This window comes from Magnolia sinica, chromosome 9, assembly GCF_029962835.1.
Source record: "Magnolia sinica isolate HGM2019 chromosome 9, MsV1, whole genome shotgun sequence".
Classification (NCBI taxonomy): domain Eukaryota; kingdom Viridiplantae; phylum Streptophyta; class Magnoliopsida; order Magnoliales; family Magnoliaceae; genus Magnolia; species Magnolia sinica.
This window is the reverse complement of record NC_080581.1, coordinates 30,195,977-30,201,393: the sequence shown is the minus strand read 5'-3', so window position 1 is coordinate 30,201,393 and position 5,417 is coordinate 30,195,977. Positions and strand designations below refer to the sequence as shown.

Genomic DNA, 5,417 nt, shown 5'->3' with positions numbered 1-5,417 from the left:
TCAAATTTCCTTATGAGCGTAGTCACTTTATACTTGAGATCATCCTCTTCTTTCAAGAGATACAATCCACCTTTCTCCTTAGATTGAGTCGGCCTAGACGTGGTGTTCGATTTTGGGTAATAATTCCATGATTGTGTTTTTTCAGCAAGACTATCGAGGTAATCCCATACCTCGTCGACATTTTTATTAATGAATTCTCCATTACACATTGTCTCGACCATTTGGCGCATGGAAGATGTCAGTCCATCGTAGAAAAAATTTATAATGCGCCACGTTTCAAAGCCGTGTTGTGGGCATGAACTGACCAAATCCTTGAACCTTTCCCAACATTAGTAAAATGTTTCATCCTCCTTTTGGGTGAAGTTCATGATTGCTTTTCTAAGGGTAATCGTTTTATGATGTGGAAAAAATTTCTTTAGAAATTCCCTTTGCATATCATTCCATGTGCCAATGGATCTAGGATGTAGTGAATGTAACCATGTCTTAGCCTTCTCCTTCAAGGAAAAAGGAAAGAGTTTCAACCTGACTGTGTCCTTAGACACATTTTGAAAATATAAAGTGGCTATGATCTCATCAAACTCTTTCAAATGTAGATATGGTTCTTCAGATTCAAGCCCATGGAACTTAGGAAGGAGTTGGATAACCCCTGGCTTGATGTCCATTTGTCCTGTATTTTCAGGAAAAATCATGCATGAGGGTATACTCACCCCCGCTAATTGTAAATAATCTCGTAAGGTACGAGACGGGGGTGTTTAATGCACCTCATTCTCATCCTGAATGTCCTCCACCCTAGGTTGGGGTAGAAGAGGTTGGTTTTTAGTCATCACTTCAATTAACTCAGAGGATTTCGAGTGCTGTTTAGTCCTGCGATGGATAGTTAACCCCTCACCCAATCCTCCTTCAGTCAAGAGATGTCGAGTGTTGTCACGGGCCCACTTGGGCATGAAACACTCGCAGCCCTCAATCAAATTCGAAACCTAATCCTAAGAAAGGAAAAGAAAATCTAGAAAGAAAGAGAGGGTTGGAAAGAAGTTACCAAATTGGAGTCCCTAAGTTAAAAACCTGCAAAAGAAAACAAAACAAGTCAGTTTCTAAAGAGAAGGTCTAGAATTAGAAAATCCTTAAAAAGAAAGATAGAAGTAAATTAGTTTCTAAAATAAGAAATTCCTAAAGGAAAGTGAAAATTTCTAAAATAAATTAGGAAAGTCCTAAACTAGAAAGTAAGTTACTAAAAGAGATCTGAAAAATAGAAAGTAGAGAAAGAGCTTACCGAATTAGAAATTTCTATCTTAAAAGCCTACAAAATAGGAAAGTTAGTTTCTAAACAAAAAGTCTACAAGTAGAAAATTTCTAAAAATAAATTAAGAAACAAAGTTAGATTCTAAAAGAGTTAGAATTAGAAAGTTACTAAAAATAAAAATAGAAAGTTAGCTTCTAAAAAGGAAAGTTCCCTAAACCTAGAAGCTAAGTTAGTTTCTAAAAAGAAGACCTAGAATTAGAAAGTTTCTAAAATAGAAAATCCAAACCTAAAATTAAAAAGTTTCTAAAAAATAAACTAATTCTTTAAAAAGGAAAGTTTCTAAAAATAAAATAAAGGAAAGATGAGTTAGTTTTAAAATTAGAAAGAATTTGTAAAAAGAGAAATAACTAACCTAGTTTCTAAAAACAAAAGAGGAAAGTTTCTAAAAATAAACTATTTCCTAAAAATAGAAAAATACTACAATTAGAAAATTTCTAAAACTCAAACCCTAATTCTAAAAATAGAAAAAGTAGAGAAATTAGAAAGGCATTACCAATTTAGAAGTTTATGTCAGGATCCTACAAAACAGGAAAACAGGTTAGTTTCTAGAAATCAGAAAAATCTAAACCTAAAGTTAGAAAAATCCTAATTTTAAACTAATCCTAAAACTAGTTAATTTCAAAAAAACGTAACCGTCAATCCCCGGCAACGGCACCAAAAACTTGTTCACTCCCCAAGTATAGGGTTGTGATGTAGTAATAAACTCGGTGAGACCGAGGTCGAATCCCAAGGGACTGAAACCTGTACGTAATCTGAAACTAAATAGAACTAGAACTAGAATGAGATGAAATCTAAATCGAGTGTAAATTGAGGAATAATGATGAAATAATTATCTAAAACTTAAAGAATTCAGGGAAAGGAAACTAGGGATTCAAAGGATCCACTTGTAGAGATCAGGGAGATCTACGGTCAATTCATGAACTCAACCGGACTTCGAGTCCCATCTTCATCCAATTGGAAGATATAACCTGCAAATCAAATCTGAACATCTTTTGATCTAGTTTTAGAGAGATAAAATAGTTGTAAATTGGAATGGATTCCATCATAAAACTATGCCCATGAGACAAAGCAAACAACAGAATTAAACTAATTCACAGTCAATCTGAGAGATGTATAAACAGTAGGAAGGGTGCCATCATCTAACCATGCCCAGGAGATGATGGTGAACAATAGGACTTCCTAGCTGCGTAATCACAACAAGAGAACAGGAATACTTAAAGCCATCGCAGATCTATTGTAATTTCAGTCACAACAAACCATTAAAAACTAGAAATATTCTTATTATTCAAAACTAGAATCAACATAGTTCATGGCATGAATAAAAGTCATAGAATCAGTCCCATCACGCCACAAGCTTCACCTCTTAGCCCTAGCTAAGAGGTTTAGCCCGACATGAGTGGGATAAATCTCTAAAAAATCATAAAAACAAACAAATAATAAAACTCTTGAACAATTCTCTCTCTCTCACGTCAGAATCCCCCTCTTCTCTCTTTCCTCTTTCTTTTATAGGCTGCTACCGTCGTTGGAGAGCTCTCACGCACAAGAGGAAAGAGCTGGAGTTGGTGAAAATTGGATGAAAGCTGTTTACGCAGCAGAGTTCGCATGCGCAGTGAAAGCGTAAAACGTCTTGCGTTTGGAGCATATTTGCGGCGCGATATCAACCTATCTGTCAATTCTGAAATCTTGGCTAGGGTTTTGGCCTCCCTATGGATACATTGGATGATCTAGATCACCCATCAACCGAGATCAAGGTTACAGAACGCCCCACGGAAGTCGAGCGTGTCTGGACGTGCGTTTTTAGAAAGTTATTACACTGGGATGCTCGGTGGGCCCCACAACGGTGTTTTTAGAGAAATCCACCCCATACATTAGATTCATCTCGAAAAATCAGTTGGAATTGATAGGTTTTAGGTTAGATTCGGTGTGACCCATGCGGTTTTCTGCTCTGTCGTCCGTCTGCCGTTAAACGGGTGGTTTTTTATCCTCGCGATATTTTGCAATTCTTCCACCTAGGCTTAGATGAGAGGGACCCAGGGACTCTGATGGACATTCAGGATTGTCTGTTCAGACAATGTATGGGGCCCACAACTGTGAACCGACGATCTCTTTCCGGACGCTGTTTAAAAACAGAAATTTCCATTTTTGTTGCTGGAGTTGCAGGTCAAAGTCGGTTTGACCCAACTTTGACTACAGTGCACGGCTGATGCATGAGTGTAGTATGCACGCACTATTCGGGTGAGGTCCACTGTGATGTTTCTGAGCAATCAAATCCATACATTTAATTTGTCTCCCCATTTAAGGCGTTGAGTCCAAATTTGAGGCATATCCAGATTGTAGGTGGGCCCCAAATTAATGGTTTAGGGGATGATCTGTCTGTTGGGCCACTTACTCAGTGATCCAATGGATGAAAATTAATATTTACTATTAATTTATGGCCCCCAGGCCATGTATGAATTTTCGAGTGAATCGGATGGCGGGAACCCTGTGATCTTGCATTCTGGACTAATTTCGGGCCTCTTTAACGTGAATGGCTTGATTTCCTCGGATCCCTAGCATGTAAATCCATCAATCTTGGTCCTCCGGAATCTGTCCCCTGCTCTGATGACTTCAGAGCGTCAAATCCATGCTTTTAGTACTCTTTTTCGGTCCACACTCCTAATTACTCCCTACAACAAAAACATGATTAAAATATGACATTAAGCATTATCATGTATGTAAACTCAAGAAATAATCAAGGTCTGATATGCAATATTTGACCCTCATCAGAAACCTATACAAATATCTAAATCCCCAAATTCATAAATCGGCATTGAGAGAGAGAGAAGACTAACCGTTATCGGATCAGAGCTAGAGATGTCTTTCAATTTGAATTTCCTCTCCTTCTTCTTATTCGTCTTCTTCTTCTTTCAAGTGCTCTCCAAGTCTTTGTCATAGATCTAAGGTGGGTTTGCGACGAAAGGGGGATTTCAAAACCCTAACGAGAGAGAGAGAGAGAGGTGTTAGGAAACAGAGGGGCGGGCGCGCGAGAGAGGTTTGAGGGATTTGGGTTTTGGGAGGGGCGGGCGTTTTTAGGAAACGGATTGGCTACTCCCCCTGCCACCAGCCATTGTCTGGTAGTCAGTGCTCTGTGGGCCCCACTATGATGTATGTGTTTCATCCATTCCATCCATTTATTTTTATAGATCATTTTATAGTATGGAAGGAAAAATGAGTTATATCTCAATCTCAAGTGGACCACATTACAGGAAACAGTGTTTAATGAGCATTGACCATTAAAAACGTTTGGGGGGCCATAAAAGTTTTGGATCAAGCTGATATTTATTTTTTCCCTTCATCTAGGTATTTATGACCTAATCAACAGATTAGATGTCAAATAAACAGTACATTAGGCCTTAGGAGGATTTTAACAGTGGATATCCAATCATTATTTTTTCCTGGTGGTGTGGTCCACCTAAGATTTATATCCCTTTAATTATTTATTTATTTTTTATAAATTACTAAAATGATCTGTAAAAATGGATGAACGGAATGGATGAAACACATACATCATTGTGGGCCCCACAGAGCACCGACCACGGAATGGACAGTGACACCCACCGTTGAGACTTTCCTAGGGCCACTATGATGTTTATTTGAGATCTAACCTGTTAATAAGTTTTAAAAAAAAAAAAAAAATTTAAAAGATGGATGATTTGAGAAAAATCAAATATCAGCTTGATCTAAGACTTCTGTAGCCCTTTGAAATTTTTTTATTAGTAAGCGTTCAATCCCCACATTTTTTTTTTTTTTTTGTGGTGGGTCAACTTGAGATTTTGGTTAGCTTGGTTAGGGATGTACATGAGCAGAGTTAGGTTAGTTAGCTTGCTCCACTCAACTCGAAAAAGCTTGATTCGACTCAGTTCGAAACTAAATTCGAGCCGAGTCAAGTTTATTTTTTTAGCTTGAAAAAATTTTGAATCGAGTTCAAGCTTTGTTTTTTTTTTTGGTTAGCTTGTTAGTACACCCACTGTCAGTTCACACTTCACTATTAACCACCCCCACTAGGGAATCAATACCAAGACCTCAGTGTTAAAACGAGGTATCTTTCACTCAGTCTACCACTTGAGCTATGGATTAG

The 5,417-nt window shown here is 37.7% G+C and overlaps 1 non-coding gene across 1 annotated transcript; it reads left to right on the top strand.

Annotated features, from left to right (window-relative positions):
- The first annotated feature begins 279 nt into the window (after positions 1-279).
- On the top strand, positions 280-386 carry LOC131257105 (small nucleolar RNA R71). Its single transcript, XR_009177124.1, has one exon. It is a non-coding gene; the product is annotated as a small nucleolar RNA R71 (small nucleolar RNA).
- Positions 387-5,417: the final 5,031 nt, after the last annotated feature.